Here is a 17,263-nt window from a genome sequence, read left to right as displayed (position 1 = left end):
AAAGAAAAAGGAGAAATACTGGGATTCCATCACCTGGAGATCACTTTTGTTAAAGTTTCGGGTGTATGTCTTTCTAGATTTCCCCCCATGTGAATACACACATATCAATATATACTTATTTTCACAAAAATGGGATCCTCTTGTCGTTCAAGCTGCTGTTTTCATTTAATACAGTACAGCCTGAGTGGGGAAGGCACACGGCCATGTTTATTGTCTGTTCTCTGTTTCACCCCCTCCTCAAGGCTGTCCCAGAAGTGACAGAAACTCAACATAGCTTGAAGGACCCAGGGAGGGAGAGGACTCAGGGATGAGGCTTGTCTCGAGGGTGGCTCCCAGAACGCTTGGCTACAGGGACCCTAAGGGGATGGCGGGTGGAGGGTCAGGAACACAGGTGCCAGCCCCACAGCCACATGCAATGGGCGGCCTGGGTATCTTCCCGCAGCTGGGTCTCTCTCTGGTTACCCATGGTCAGAACTCAACCCTCTTTACGCTTCCAGCACCTCCTGGACGTCATGAGGGCAAAACCCAAGCCAAGCTGCCACCTGGTGAGGTGGGTGGGTCCCCGCACAGGGTGGGTAGAGCCGGGCTCTGGTCTCGGCTCTGCCACTGACAGCAGAGTGACCTTGGACAAGTCATGTTCCTCTGCTTTCCTCATTCATTCACTCCACAACCTGTCTACACACCTGGCCAGGACTGGGCTGGGTGCTGGCGACTCAAGGTGGCGCAGTGACTAAAATCCAGGGGGAAAGAGCTGAGCTGGAGTCAGAAGAGGGTCCAGGTGTGAGGGTCTGAGGCTTGAAACAGCTCAAGGGCTGTTTTAAGAACAAGAATACCAAATTGTGACTATAGAATTGGCTACAGAGTCTTGGAAGGGCTGCTGCAAGTGAGGGGCCCTGAGGTTGAAACTGCTTTAGCTTCAGGGTAAATTCACCTCTGGCAAAAGGGACTCCAGAGAGAGGAAAGCCCAGAGGCCACTGGCACCAGCTCCTCCACCACTGCCCTTGGTCCCCACTCACCTCCACTCTACCTGGGCCTCTAGTTGGGACAACATGGAATAACAGTCATGGGCTGGACCCTGAGCCTTGTCTGCTCTGGACCTAAACAAGGATGCCTTTAATACACCTGCCCCTCTGTTTGGTGTTAGGGTTTGGTAAATACTTCTGGCCATGTTTAGGATTCTTTCTCACGGTTTTATCAGGACGGGCTGCCAAATGGCATGCAAACCTTTTCTACTATCTACTGAGAGAATCACATGGCTTCCCTCCACTATCCGTCAGTGCCGTGAACACTGCTGGTGGAGTTCCCAAGAACGACCATCTTGGCATCCCCGAAGTCAACTCCTATTGGGTCACGAGGTATTATTCTTTTAATTGACTACAGTGCTAGATTTCTTTTGCTAATATATTGCTTAGAATTCTTTTATCTACATTCACAATGAAACCAGTCCTGAGTTTTCTTTGAGCTGCCCATTCTATAATGAGAATGACATAGGTCTCTGTTCATTTGGAAGGATGTCCATTATCTACTGATAGATAGATATAGATGGATGGATATAAAACATACCATATGATTCCATTTACTTTGAAAACTATACATTCATAGAATTCAAATGAGCAAATATTAAAGATTTTTAAAGGGTGGGACAGCTGGTCTTTGTCTCTGTCTCCCCCTGTCTACACACGGCCAGGCCCCTGAGAATCTCCCCTGAGCCTCCCGGAGCTGCCAGGTCCCCTGGTATTTCTTCCAGGACCCCATGGCTTCCCATGGCCCAGCCAGTGCTGGGTCTTCTCTCTCTGCCTCCAAGGACAAACAGCTCCCCCGCCCCCCAAGGTTGGGACAGGGGCCAAGCTTATCCCAGGTGTCGGCTTTGTCCAACACGACTCTTCAGCAGGAGAACCCAGCCGAAGGTTCCAGAGTCCTGAGACGGGACCACGGCAAAATGAGTGTCAGGGAGAACAGAGGAAAGGTCATAGCCACCAGGGCCCTGAAAGGCCTCCTGGAGGGGGTGACTTAGGTTTGGGGTCTGGGGGAGGACCACCTCTGTGGCTCAGAGGTGGGCCTCAAAGCTGTGGCAGGACATGATGTCAGCATCCACAGGCGGCCTGGTCCGGGGGCTCGGCCAGGCCCTGGCTGGGCTCCCCAAGGAGGCCACCTCCAGCCCAGTTCTGAAAACTTAAAGCCCAACCAGGTTGGCTCTTTCTCAAGATGTTCAAACTTATTTAAGAAAACAGAGTCGAACAAGCCCACAGAATCACAGGCTCTGCATGAGGCCCAACAGAACCCTCCAGGCCAGTGACTTTCAAATGCGACCCCCTCCAGCAGGGAGCGTAAGTGCACAGGAAGACCCCTACTCGGCCTCTAGAATCAGCCAGCCCAGACTCATTCCTGTCTGCTGTGTGACTCTGGACACGTTGCTTAGCCTCTCTGGGCCTCAATGTTCTCATCTGCCAAATGGAAATAAGAACAATACCTACCTCACAGAGTCATCATAAGGATTTAATGAAATAATGCAGGTGAAGCAGCTGGCTCAGTGAGTGGCAGTCATGGAAAAACAGGGCTTATTCTGCTTTCTTCATTTCGGTGGGATTATTTGAGTAGAAGCACAAACTCACCTAAACTAGCTACAGCAAGAGAAGGAAGATACTGGCAGGGGGTGAGGGGTGGGATGGGGGCATGGAAGTTGTTGAAAGGAGCCGGGGTGTACCTTCCAGACCAGCAGACCAGGACCTAGTCGGCCTCAGAAAAGGGTGCAGCCAGGGCTAAGAGCCCTGCGGGGTGCCCAGTGGGGCTCCCCCGCTTCTCTTACCTTGCTGCTCTCTGCTGTCTCTTCATCTTCCTCACAGCCCCTGGCTCCGTCCACCTCTCCAGCCAGTAGTAGAAAGCACGGCTGTCAACAGCCCCCAGGCCTCTAGATGTGAAGACAGCCGGCCTTCGCTGAAGTCTTTTGGTTCTGATTCCAAATTCTCTGCAGAAGTCAGAGATTGGCTCAGTGCGGTCAGGTGATCCCCACCTGGGGAGAATCAATATGGCAAATCCCGCCGGAAACCTGTGGCCAATGATGATGGAGAGCAGCTCCCGCAAGGGGGCAACACTCAGCAAACAAAACAATAGGCGTCTCTTGCCTGCTTTAGACTCTAACCCCCAGTCAGACCCAGGACCCCCACCCCACCTCCGTCACAGAAGCAGAGCAAATGGGTACTGCTCTCTTCCAGGCTGGCTGTCACAAAGCTTCCAGTCTGCGGTTCTGCCTTTTAGTGCTGGTGCTTTGAACACAGTGTATAAAGACACTTCCTTTGAGCTGGGTGGGCACACCCTCCCCCAGTCTGAAAGAGGCTGCCTGCCGCCCACCTGAGCCTCTTTCCACATGGGTTGCCTGCCTAGTCGCTGTGGCGTGTGAGCAGTGAGTCCTCGCTGGGTGAGTATTCGCTTTAGTACCGGGGTTTTCTAGCCACCAGGCCACCATCGCCTGAGTCTCCAGGCTCTTGGAAGATGGCCTGTTAGCGGGGACTGGGCTGCAGGCTCGAGTCTGCATTGGGAGCTCCTGGAGCCAGAGGCTATGAAAGGCTAGGAGGTGAGGGCAGGGGTGCACAGGCGGTCAAGGGTGGCTGCCTGAGAAACCAAGGCCCCAGCTAGGCCCTGAAGGCCAGGCAACCCTGCCTCGTTGAAAGCCCAGGCCCGTGGGAGGCCCTTCTTTCAGAAGTTTCCGCAGTAACTGGCACTGTGCACGGCACCTGAGCTCTCCCACAGGCTTTTCCTATCCATCATTTGGAACCCTCATCATGCCCTTGAGAAGCAGGCGCCATTTTACAGAGGAGAAAACTGAGGCTTCAAGTCACCCAGCATGTCCAAGGCAGAACATGAGTTCCATTTGAGTTCCACACAAAGACCTGTGCCGGGTGGATCTCCCACTCTTTGCCTCCAGCCCCAGAGGGGCCTGGGAGTGAGGCCTGTGCTTACCTTTGCTCGCTTCAGTATCCTGTCCTTTGTGCCTCCCAATCTTCTCCAACAGCACTGACTCCATGGCCCCAGCCCGCCATGACTGACCAGCACATCCGTGTGATGTGACCTGTAGGCACGTGGGCTTTTGTTCCCCGAGAGCTCCCTTCAAGGGCCCCCTTAGCGCCTTAAGAGCCACCTCCTGGCCTTCGTTTACATCATTCCCCTGGCCTGGGAGCCCTGGGAATGGGCCCGCCCCTGTCCAGGCCTAGGTCAGAAGGCCGAGGAGAGCTCGGGCCGTTCTCCCTGTGGCTCCTCCACTCACACCTCTGTCTCCTCAGTGACCAGAAGCTCCTCCGGGCATCTCAGTTTCTCCCGTGGACACACTGGGTAGGTGGGACGTTCCAGAGTAACAGGAGAGCTGGGAGTGGGACGTGTCTGCCTGACAAGAAGCTGATCTAAAGGCAAGTCCATGGAAGCAGCCACGTTGAAGCAGTGACTGCCTCAGGAGAGAAGGAGTGAAGACCCTCAAAGGCCCTGTGGATATGCCGTTCCTTCTAGTAGGAATCCTTTCCTAACATCTGTCCTCTGTGTGGCAAACTTGGCCAGTCATGACCTCCACTGTCTGTTCCCCAAGTCTTCCTTAGCAATGGAACCCCCAAGTCTTAGCTAGCTGGGCACATGGCCACCCAAAATAAAGAATATGTTTCTCAGTCTCCCTTGCAGTTAGATTGGCCATGGGACAGAGCCTAGACAATGGCTTCCAAGTGCAGTGTACAACTTTCAGGAGTGTCCTTAAAGAGACATGGTTGCTGGAGCTCCAGCAGCCACCTTGCACCAGGAGGAGAGCCTGGGCTAGAGCCCAAGCACATGGAACAAGAAGATAGGAGGAACCTGGGTACCTGTCACCGTGGAGCATCCTATGAGCCCTGGGCCTCCCACCACCAGATTTCTACTTGAGTCAGACATAAGCTTCTATCTTGTTTAAGCCACAGTTATTTTGTGTTTATGTTTTCCTTCAGAGCCAAGTGTAAACCTAACTGATAAAGCCAGCAAACTCCTTGTCAGTCTTTAAAACCCAGCTCAATTGTCACTTCCCTCAGGAAGACTTCCTAATTCCCAGGTAGAAGAAATCCCTCCTAGACTTGACCATGTTCCTATTTTTATTTTTATCCCTCTGTATTACAACTTACCTGTTTAGGTGTCAGCTATACTTCTCCAGAATACTGAAATATCCAGCTCAGAATCCCTGGAGCCTAGTAATACTAGTAGTAGTGAAACAACAGATAATATTTATTGAGGGTTTACAATGAGTCAGGCACTATTTTGAGTTTGTGTATATTACTGCATTTAATCCTCATAGGAACTCTATGAGATAGGCATGAGCATTAACCTCATTTTCCAGATGAGAAAACCAAGACACAAAGAGGGTAAGTAAATTGCCCGAGGTCACACAGCTAGAAAGTGGCAGATCTGGGACTTAAATCTCAGGAGTCTGACCACAGACTTCAAGTTCTTAGCTTGTCATTTCTGTCATAGGAGCTCCATTAGCTCGTCATAGGCACGACTTCAAATGGGATGTGGGGGGAACCACACAACTCCCCTCACCTTCCTTAGAAAGAGTAAAACAGGTGGAAACACTCACCATCTGCCTGGGAACCATGGCAACCAGGGTTCAGGGCTCTGGAGGGGGTTAGAGGTCCCCGGGGACTTATAGAACCCAGGCATCCATGGGGCCACCTGTTTCAGTTATCTCTGCTGTGTAACAAACCACCCCATAGCTTAGTGGCTTGAAATAATGGTGATCCACTACTTCTCACAGTCCGTGGGCCAGCTGGGAGGATCCCCTGCTCCACGTGGAGTTAGCATGGCTGGGTCCAGCTGGGAGCGTGGCTGGGCTGAAACGTCTACAAGGCCTCCCTCATATGCCTGTGCTGGGGTGCCTCAGCTCCCCTCCACATGGCCTTTCTTTCCACATGGCTCCCATCACTCTAGTCTGCCCAGGCCGCTGTGCATGGCCGCTGGCCTCCAAAGGAGAGAGAGAAAGCAGAAGGCCTAGGCCATTTAAGGCTAGGCCTGGAACTGGCAGAGTCACTTCTGCCATATTCTCTTTGTCAAAGTCACAGGGCCAGTCGAGATTCAAGGCGGGGGTGGGGTGGGGTGGGGTGGGCGAGGGGTGGCTGGGGAGGGAGTTGGGGGAACAGGACTTCCTCCTTCCGGGAGGAGCATCCTACGTGTTCAGGTAGGGAGTTATTCTCGGCAACTGCCTTTGGAGAAAGTGTACCATCCTGCCTCACGGGATTTCAGGAAGGAGTCCCAGAAGGTGCCAAGTTCCGATGGCACCTGGACACAAAGACTAGGTCCCATCCTGCCTGGGCTGCATTCTAGCTATGTGACCCTGGGAAGATCACCCCACCTCTCTGAGCCTCTCAGTTTCAGGGATACTGGCCTTCCAGGGCATAGTGAGGATTCAAGGCAGTGAGGGCTAGGAGAGCTCTGAGAGGGGATGGGACTCCCCAGGGACATGCCCTCAGTACATGGTGACATAGCCTTGGAACCCAGGTAGTCTCAGACTCCAAAGGTCACGGCCTTCCCAGCTGCAAAGGCCTGTCCTAGAGGAGCTTCAAAAATGAATCTCTTGACTTTAATGCTAGAAAAGGCTCTTGTGAGATGGAAGTTCTAATTACCTTTTTCTAGGGAAGGACTGTTGGGGTTGGTCTGGGATTCCATACAGAGGATGAGCAAAAGCCCCAATGAGAAGGTCAGAATCAGGCCAGAGAGGTGGGAGTGGGGCACCAGCATGGACCAAATGTGCAGGGCTTGGCACCTGAATAGAGGGGCAAAACAAAACAAGCATCAACCTCCCTGTCTGAGTCAGAGCTGCTATAACAAAGGATCACAGGGCTTCCCTGGTGGTGCAGTGGTTAAGAATCCGCCTGCCAATGCAGGGGACACGGGTTCAAGCCCTGGTCCGGGAAGATCCCACATGCCGCGGAGCAACTAAGCCCGTACGCCACAACTACTGAGCCTGCGCTCTAGAGCCCGTGAGCCACAACTACTGAGCCCACGTGCCACAACTACTGAGACCGCGTGTCTAGAGCCCGTGCTCCGCAACAAGAGAAGCCAACGCAATGAGAAGCCCGCGCACCTCAACGAAGAGTAGCCCCTGCTCACTGCAACTAAAGAAAGCCCGCGCACAGCAACGAAGACCCAATGCAGCCAAAAAATAAAAATAAATAAATACATTTATTTAAAAATAAAAAAGTATCATAGACGGGGTGACTTAAAAACAACAGAAGTTTACGTCTCACAGTTCTGGACGGTGGAAGATCAGGGTGCTGGCATGACTGGGTTCTGGTGACAGACAGCCTCCTTCAGGGTTGCAGGCGGCCTAGTTCTCGTTGTGTCCCCATATGGCAGAAAGAGAGCGAGAGTTCTCCAGGGCCTCTTTTAGGAGGCACTAATCCCATACATGAGGGTTTATCCGTCATGACCTAATCACCTTCCCAAGGCTCCACCTCCTAATATGATTTCAACATATGGATTTTGAGGGGACACAAACATTCAGTCCATTGCACTCCCTCGCAGCTTGTCAACCTTCCACAGCTCTCTGTTGCCCACTTAGCATTGCCACATTGGCATTCGGGGTTTGCCACCATCGGGCTCCTCGATGGGGCAGCCCAGGCTTACTTCCCACATTGCCCTACGTGTACCAGCCACAAACAGCCCTTCCCCAAACACGCCTTGTAGTTGTACACCTCATGCCTGAGCCTGCTTTATTTGCCTGCGACACTTTCTTACTTCTTCAAGATTCAGCTTTGTGTTGCGCTTCTATGACTCATTTCTGACCTCTCAGCTCAGAATGTATTGTTCCTCCCCTGCTTTGTGCAGAGCCCTTAGCACCTGCATCTACAGTCGAACTGGTCGCATACACGTCTGCATCTGTCATTGATTGCCACGGTAATGCTGCATAACAAACAACCCAGAACCTCAGTGGCAAACATTCTCTCAGCTCATGAGTTGGTTCATTCATTTAGCTCAGCTGATCCTAGCTGGGGTCAGCTGCTGACCTACAATGGCCTAGCTGGGATGATGGGGTGACTCGGCCCAGGGCCACGTGTCTTAGTCACTCAGCAAGTTAGCTGTTATGTTCTCGTGACCACAGCAGAAGAGAAAGAGCAAAAGAGGAAATTTGCGAGTGCTTTGTCAAGCCTCTACACCAAGTGGGCTAACATCCTACTGGCCAAAGCAAGTCACAGAGCTGAGCCCAGCAGCAAAGATTGGGCAGAACATTCTATCCCGGGTTGGAGGGCATTGTGGAGTTACTGGGTGAAGGATGTAGATACAGGAAGGGGTGAAGAATTATGGGACTATGAATACAATTGATCTTCCACAATGTCCATCTTTCCTACTAGACCATGCGTTCATTCCTCGAGGGAGGATTTCTCTTCACTGGGCTAAAAATTCTGTCCTAGGTTGATTGGACTTTGGTAGGAGGAGAAGGACCAGGGAACTCAGCTATTCCTATCTGTGACCTTGAGAAAAATATTTGACTCCGGCCAAAGTCTCAGTTTCCTCATTTGTGGAAAAAGGAAGACGGAAGCCTGCCCTCCTAGGGCACAGAATTGGGGGAACAATTGAGATCTGGGCTCTGCCCAGTTTCCGCTTCTGTAAATGGAGGTAATGATGGCTCTCACCCCACAGGGACGTGGCGAGGATTCAGTGAGTCAATGTCAAGGGATTAGGGCCCTGCCAGGCAGGTAGCAAGTACTAGGCTTCAGGAGGAGTTGGTCTTTGCTATGCACTTGCAATATCCCCTCTCTTCCTTGCTAGCTCCTGTTAAGTGTTGTAACCTTGTACTGATGTGTGCAGCTATTTGTTTAAGGTCTTTCTTCCCCATGTGGAGTGGGAGCTCCATGAGGGCAGGCACCATGCTCAGTGCTGTATCCCAGTGCAGGACACAGAGAGAGTGCCTTGGAAGTATTTGTGGAATGAGTAGCTGCATGACTGAAGAGATGGATGAGGAAAGGCACGGTTTGGCAGGGCTAGAAAAGCCTGCATTATCAGGCCTGAGTGGCCTGTTTCAAAGTCCATTACCAAGTCCAATCTCTTTCCTTCCACAAATCTTCGATTTACTGAGAACCTGCCCCACCCACTCCCGGACCCTGTGCCAAGAGTATACCTTCTCCTAGGAGTTGATCCCTGAGAGGAGCCACCCACTCTGCATTCTGGTTCCTTGGTGCCCTGAAGCGGGAGGTCTCCCCTGCACGGTGCAAAGGATCACACAACCAAACCCACTGACAGCTCTCCCTACCCCTCACAATACCCTGCCAGGGAGCTGTCATGACTGCTGTTCCCATTTCATAGAGGAGGAAACTGAGGTTGCTAAGTGACCTAGCAGGTCAGTTCTGTATCACACAGAAAAAGCCAAGTAACCAGCCCAGAGCACCCCAGGTGAGTGGATGCTAAGCAGAACTAAAGCCTGGGGTCCCAGTACCCTGCCTGAGCTTCCAGGCCTGGAGAGAAAGAACCTCAGGCTGGAAGGGTCGGCAGAGATGGTCTCAGCCCTGGTTTCTGCCCTTAAGAGTCATGACGGCCAAGCATCAGCAGTGTTCAAAGTGCCCATCCCCGACCATCACTCCAGCCAGGAGGTGCTAGTCTCAGGCCACCAACTGGCCGCCTCAGCCTGGACCACCACCACCATCAAGGGGTGTCTCAGTTATTTTTGCCAACCACAGTGCTGATGAGCAGTTATGAATGGTCTCAGATTACTTAGAAATGGGAAGTGAGGGTTAATCGATGTCATTTGGGAGTAACACCCACCTGTCTCTGTGAGCCTCTGCTTGGACCCTTCGTGCACATCTTAGCGCACCCCTGAGGTGAGGCTCAGTATTTCTACTGGGCAGATGAGAATCTGAGGCTGGAGGTATTAAATTATTGGCCCAGGGACATCCCTGGCGATCCAGTGGTTAAGATGCCACGATTCCACTGCAGGGGGCGCAGGTTTGACCCCTGGTTGGGGAGTTAAGATCCGTGCGTGCTGCACAGCCAGAAAGAAAAGAAAAAAAATTATTGGCCCAAAGTTACCCCAACCAGGCAGTGGTAGAAGCTGGGGTATCTTAACTGGCAGTGACTTTGGAATCATTTCCCACTCATTTGTGTAAACTTAGTTGCTTGGTCTGCCCTGGACGAGGGGGAGGGGGAGGGGAGGTCATTCCCTTTCAAAGGAATTTTTCTTCCTCAACAATTTGTCTGGCAAACATAAAGCTTTCAAAATATGCGATCACATTGGGGTGGGGGAGATAGAATGATTCCTTGGTGCACGTCCAGCTCTCATTCAGGGTTCAAGTCTCCCCTCTAAGGGGCCCTGGCCTTTGCTCCATCCTCTGGTATCAGGGAGCCCACCGACTCCAAGGTCACACCAGGGTGGCCTGGCCAAGTGCGCTGGACTTGCCCTCCCCGGGGCTCCCAGACACCGTCCTAAGTGTCCTCTGGAGCCAGAGACCTCCAGCTCGTCTCTCATTTTCTGAGGCCGGTTGCCTCTCTTCTCCCAGGGAGATCACATGTGCTCACGTAATGGAGCTGTGGTTTCCACTCCAGGCTCTGAAGCCAAACTCCACGGAGTTTCAAATATCCCCAAGGCCTTGAAGGAGGAAGGCCGCCGAGCACGGCCCAGGAAGGGGCTGCATCTGATCTGCGTTACCCGGTAGCTGCCGCTGCCCCAAGCTCTGCCGGGGACCAGGGCTGGCTGGAGCGGGGGGCCCACAAGAAACGGCTCAGCTCCCTTCCCGACGCGGAGGCCAGACGTCCCACTTCGGAGGGTGGCAGCTGAGGTCTGAGGCGGCACAGGCAGCTTCATGGCGGGACCGAGAGGGATTCGGGGCTTCTGATTCAATCAAGAGTTCTTTCCACTGCCCCACGCTAGATGCTTAACACCTGGCAAGTCCAGGGCAAGGCCTTCTCCCGGGACGGGGACATTGCCCCGCAGCCTCCTTGTCTGACCCTCACGCGGCCCCAAGACGACAAAGACAGGCAGCCACTGGCGGCCAGCCCAGGGGGAAGCAGAAAGGGGCGCTAAGGATTCATGTGACTTTGATGCGAGATGAGGAAAACACCAGTGCCGCAAGAAGAAGTGATTCACAGGAGCATGGGATCCCCAAGCGGAGAACAGAACAAGGGGTTCTCAAAACACATGCTTTTCGACTTGCAAAAACTCCCTCCACCCAGGCCATCTTCACAGACTGGGTTCCGCCCACACTGCCTGAGCTCCCGGCCCAGCCTGGTCCTCCCTCCCACCGGGCACCTGTGTCATCCCACTGGGTTCTCACAACAGTCGCATCTCACAGAGGCGGGAACTGGGGCCTCCCCTCTCTGAGCACGGACCCTCTGCTGGGATTGGGGGCCTGGCTGCTCATTCCAACTGCTTATCTCCACTTCTGAGGCTGAGCAGGGCACGCGGGGCCTCCCTCCTGGGATGCACTGGCTCTGCTTCCTGGTGCCCCCCAGAACTTTGTCCTGGGGTTCCACCCACGGTCCAGCTGGGCGAGGGGCAGAGAGCAGAATGGTGATGACCTGATTTTGTTTGTGTGCTTGTTCTTTGGCCCCTGAGAAGCCTTCAGAACAAAGTTTCATATAAATAAGAAAGAAAAGAGGTGTATTTTTGGAGATGAGTTTTCTCCTACCTCCCCATCCACATGCCAACAACCTAATGATTTAACCTTTTCTAAGCGCAAAAAATTTAAGTTGTGCTAGAAAAATGTCAACAACGCTTATTCTTTTTTTTAAATATAAACTTATTTATTTTTGGCTGTGTTGGGTCTTCGTTGCTACGCACAGGCTTTCTCTAGTTGTGGCGCATGGGCTTAGTTGCTCTGCGGTATGTGGGACCTTCCAGGACCAGGGCTCGAACCCGTGTCCCCTGCATTGGCAGGCGGGTTCTTAACCACTGCACCACCAGGGAAGCCCAGTGTTTATTCTTTATCCTCACTTTCTGGCCAAAAAAAAAGAGAAAGAAATAAAAGAAAGAGGAAGAGGAAGGAAGAAAGAGAAAGGAAGAAGGAAGGAGGGAAGAAAAAACAAATGAAAATGTCCCCAGATTCATGAGTGCACAGATTAGAGAATAGGGGATCAGGAAATCTTGACATTACACGGTTCAGATAGCATCTGGGGAACACAGACTGATGTGGGTTTCCTGTTCCACCACAGAATCTTTAAGAAAATGAAGTCCTCAGGGCACATAGCCCAACCTAACATTAATTCTCTAAACCTTTGGCTGTATATTTAAAAATTTTCCCCATTACGCTTCTGAAACAAAATGAGAAATATTGAGAAAATTGGAAAAGTCAATTGCCAATATTCCTACTATAAGGCAATTAAACACACATTATACACACACATACACACGCTCCCATACACAATCATATATGTACAATTCAATATATATCTTTTTTCACTTTGCTGAAGACCAACAGACTCGCATTTAAATCCCAGCTCTGGGCACGTCACTTTAGCCCTCTGCGCCTCGGTTTCCTCATCGATAAAACAAGAAGACTGGTGATCTTGTGGAGAGCACAGGAGACTCATTGGCTCACTGATCATGGCTGTTACTATTGCTGGTGTCCTGGGCTCTGCCTCCTCAGTCTCCCTCGGGAGCTCCAGTGGACCCAGAGAGCTCCCACACCTTTATTTATTCCGTAGCCCCTTAGAGGGTGTGTGTGCTGTACTGGGTGACAAGGGCACAGAAATGAATGTGACCAGGGTCTGCCCTTGGTCCAGAGCTCAGTCCAGGAAAGGGGGAAGATATATAAACTGACAGGGGAGAACTTGGGTGACGAGAGTGATGGTGGCCACACAGACCGGTGCTGTGGAGCTGCACAGAAGGTGACAGAGCCACCGGTTCAGCAGAGGAGAGGGGGGTGTGCCCGACACATGGTAGGGCACCTCCAGCAGAGGAAACAGCAAAGGCAAAGACCTGGAGGCCCCGGAGAACATGGCCCATCCTGGGATTAGCCAGTCTTCGACTCTGGCTAGAACAGCAAATGCTGATGAGAAACAAAGCTGCCGGGATTCTGAGTCTTGAGTGACATTTAAAGAGGGCTGGGGTTCATCCTTGCACCAACAAAAATGCTTTCAGCTGCAAAGAGCAGAAAACACTGATGCAACCAGCTTAGCAAATAAGAGACGTAAGTGCTCATGTGTCAAGGAGATGAGAGGAAGGGCATCCTGGGTTAGTTAACTCAGCAGCTCATCCACATCTTCAAGAACCCCATTAACACCTGCCTCTACTCTGCCATCTTCAGTGTGTCAGACTGTTCTCAGACTTGTCCCCTTACGGACCTAATGTGGCTGCCATAGTTCCAACATCACATGTAGACACCACAATGTCCAGAGATGGAAGAGGGGCCATTATATGTTCCATGGGTCTCTCTCTCTCTCCCTTTTACAATCAAGAATCTCCTTCCAGGGCTTCCCTGGTGGCGCAGTGGTTGAGAGTCCGCCTGCTGATGCAGGGGGCACGGGTTTGTGCCCCGGTCTGGGAAGATCCCACATGCCGCAGAGCGGCTGGGCCCGTGAGCCATGGCCGCTGAGCCTGCGCGTCCGGAGCCTGTGCTCCGCAACAGGAGAGGCCACAACAGTGAGAGGCCCGCGTACCGCAAAAAAAAAAAAAAAAAAGAATCTCCTTCCAGAATTCCCCTAACTTCCCTCCACTTCTAACAGGACAGAAAGCATCCCATGCCTGTCCCTGAATCAATCTCTCGCAGGAGGAGTGGACCATCGTAAGTGGCTGAGGCCAGTGAAGAGCCTCCCCTGGAGCAGGCCTCTCCTGAAGCTGCCGTTGTGGGATACGGGGACAGAGGAACAGTGTGGTTGCTCTGCCAGCAAGGGAGAAATGCCGGGGTGGATGTGGACGAGGCAGTGAGTGGTGTCTGCTAAAATCCTAAAAGCGCTGAGGAGGCATTAGTTACCTCTCTGTGCCTCAGTTTCCTCAACTATAAAACGGAAATAATGGTTCCTACCTCATAGGGTTACTTGTGAGGATAAAATCACATATCCCCTATAAAGCCCTTACAGCAGAGCCTGACACATATTCACCAGTCAGTAAATATCATTCCCTCATCATTGCTAAATTACCATTCTTTCTAATCAAAATTTGCATTCTCCAAGTTCAGGGAGGTCCCAGGATGGAAGCAAATCTAGTAGTGTGACAACTGGGAGGACTCTTCTTCCCTCTCTGGGCCTCAGTCTCCTCATCTCCAAGGCAAGATGACTGGGCCAAGTGACCTCTGCACCCTGATCATCTCTGGGGTCCCTGACCCACTCCAGCCTGTTCATCAGGCCTGGAACGCACTGGGCTTTAGCCAGCCTCCAAGCCTCGCTCAGGCTGTGTCCTCAGTTTGGAATGGACTCCCATCTTCGAGACCTTCCTCAAACGCTCCATCTCAGGAACCCTTCCCACCCTGTGCCCCTGAATTCAGTTGAGCTAAGCCTGCCTCACATTGTACTCCCACCTGCCAGGAGCTGGTGGCACCTGCTCCCTGAGGGTGGTAAGGTGACGTACCTCCAGGACTAAAGGGGAGCCCAAGTTTGAGGTCTGAGTCTCCCATGACCAGCAGGGGGTGGTGCACAGATTGTGCACAGGGGCTCAGACTGTGTTCCTTCTCCCTTACTAACACCATGAGTGAGCGGGGAAAGTTTATTGAGGTCTTACCTTGGGCCAGGGAGGGTTTAAATCACTTTTCATGGGGTGTCTTATTTCATGCTTGTAACATCTACCCATGAAGTAGTTACTATTATTGTCCTCACTCTACAGATGAAGAGATTAAATGACTGACCCAAGGTCACATAGCAGGTAAGTGATGGACCTAGGATGGTTCCCCACGTCTGTCAGGCTTCAGAGGCCCTGTTCCCTAAACAAACTTGGTCTCTTGGGAAACAGAACAAAATGCCCATCCCCAAGATATCATTCTTTTCAATTTGTTAAGGTGGGTTATGTGGCCCAGTATGTGGTCTATCTTGGTGAATGTTCCATGTAAACTTGAGAAGATTGTGTAGTCTGCTGTTGTCGGATAATGTATTCTAGAAATTAGATCCGGTTGGTGCTGTTTAGTTCAACTACATCCTTACTGATTTTCTGCCTACTGGATCTGTCCATGAATGATAGAGGGGTGTTGACGTCTCCAAATATAATAATGGTTTTGTCTGTTTCTCCTTGCAGTTCTATCAGTTTTTGGCCTCATGTACTTTGATGTTCTCTTGTTAGGTGCATATACATTAAGGATTGTTATATCTTCTTGGAGAATTCATCCTTTTATCGTTATGTGTTGCTCCACTTTAACCCTGATCACTTTTCTTGTTTTGAAGTCTGCTTTGTCTGAAATTACAGCTTTCTCTGACTAGTGTTAGCATGGTCTATATTTCCCTATCCCTTTACTTTTTTTTTTTTAATCCCTTTACTTTTCATCTGTTTATTTTTAAAGTGGGCTCCTTGTAGATAAAAGATAATTGAGTCCTGTTCTGTTATGCCTGATAGTCTCTGTTTTTTAACTGGTATATTTATACCATTCATATTTAAGGTAATTACTAATATAGTTGGATTAACATTTACCATGTTTATAATTGTTTTCTACTTGTTGCATTTGTTTCTTTTTTTAATCTTCCCTTCTTCTCCTGCCTTATCTGGTTTTATATGATTCCATTTTCTCCCTGCTTTTAGCACATCAATTAAATTTCTTTAAAAATTTTTTTAGTTGTTGCCCTAGAGTTTACAATAAACATTTACAACTAATCTAAGTCCACTTTCAATAACTATATTGCTTCATGGTACCTTATAGCAGAGTATTCCCAATTTTTCTTCCCATCCCTTATAACATAGCTGGTATTCATTTCACCTATCCATATACTATAGTCACCCAATACTTATGTTGCTGGTTTTTTGCTATTATTTTTGCTATTTTTACTTTGAACAGTTGTCTATTAGATCAATTAAGAATAAGAAAAATAAAAGATTTTATTTTATCTTCATTACTCCTTCTCTGATATTCTTCCTTTGCTTATGTAGATCTCAGTTTCTGACCTACATAATTTTCCTTCTCTTTGAAGAACTTTTTTTAATATACCTTGGAGGGCAGGCCCACTGGTAACAAATTCCCTCAGTTTTTGTTTGAGAAATTTTTACTTCTCTTTCACTTTGGAAGTATAATTTTCCTGGATACAGAATTCTAGGTTGATGGGGTTTTATTTTCTTTCAATACTTTAAAATCTTCACTTTATTCTCCTCTTGTTTGCATGGCTTCTGAAGAGAAGCCCGATATATCCCTCTGTGGGTAAAGTGTATTTTTCCTCTGGCTTCTTTCAGGATTTTCTCTTTGTCTTTGGTTTTCTGCAGGATTTCTCTGTCTTTGGTTTTTGAACAGGATATGCTTAGGTGTAGATATTTTTATATTTTTGCCTACTTGGTATTCTCTAAGCTTCCTAGATCTATAGTTTGGTGTCTGTCCTTAATTTTGGAAAATTATCAACCATTATTACTTCAAATATTTCTTCTTCTTCTTCTTCTCTTTCTTCTCCTTCTGGTATTCCCATTATGCATATGTTACACCGTTTGTAATTGTCCCACAGTTCTTTTTGTTTTTTTCCATTCTTTTTTCTCTTTGCATTTCAGTTCGGGAAGTTTCTAGTGACATATCTTCATGTTCAGTGATTCTTGCTTTGGCCATGTCCAGTCTACTGATGAGCCCATTAAAGACATTCTTTGGGCTTCCCTGGTGGCGCAGTGGTTGAGGGTCCGCCTGCTGGTGCAGGGGACGCAGGTTTGTGCCCCGGTCCGGGAGGATCCTGCATGCCGTGAAGCGGCTGGGCCCGTGGGCCGTGGCCACTGGGCCTGCGCGTCCGGAGCCTGTGCTCCGCGATGGGAGAGGACACAACAGTGAGAGGCCCGCGTACCGCAAAAAAAAAAAAAAAAAAAAGACATTCTTCATTTTGGTACAATGTTTTTGATTTCTCACATTTCCTTTAGATCTTTTCTTAGAGTTTCCATCCCTTTATTTACATTCCCCATGTATTCTTGCATGCTATTTACTTTTTCTATTGGAATACTAACCAAAGTTATTTTAAATCCTCTATCTGTTTAATTCCATAAATCTTTGTGATATCTGAGTCTGGTTCTAACACTTGCTTTGTCTCTTCAGACAGTTTTTTCTTGTCTTTTAGCATGCCATTTAATTTTTTGTTGAAAGCCAGACATGATATATCAGGTTATGGGTACTGAGGTAATGAGACTTTTAGTGTGAGGCTTTATGTTAATCTGGCTAGGAGTTGATCTGTGTTT

The sequence above is a fragment of the Lagenorhynchus albirostris genome, chromosome 1 (genome assembly GCF_949774975.1).
Source record: "Lagenorhynchus albirostris chromosome 1, mLagAlb1.1, whole genome shotgun sequence".
Classification (NCBI taxonomy): domain Eukaryota; kingdom Metazoa; phylum Chordata; class Mammalia; order Artiodactyla; family Delphinidae; genus Lagenorhynchus; species Lagenorhynchus albirostris.
The sequence above is the reverse complement of the archived record's forward strand: the minus strand, read 5'-3'. Positions refer to the sequence as shown.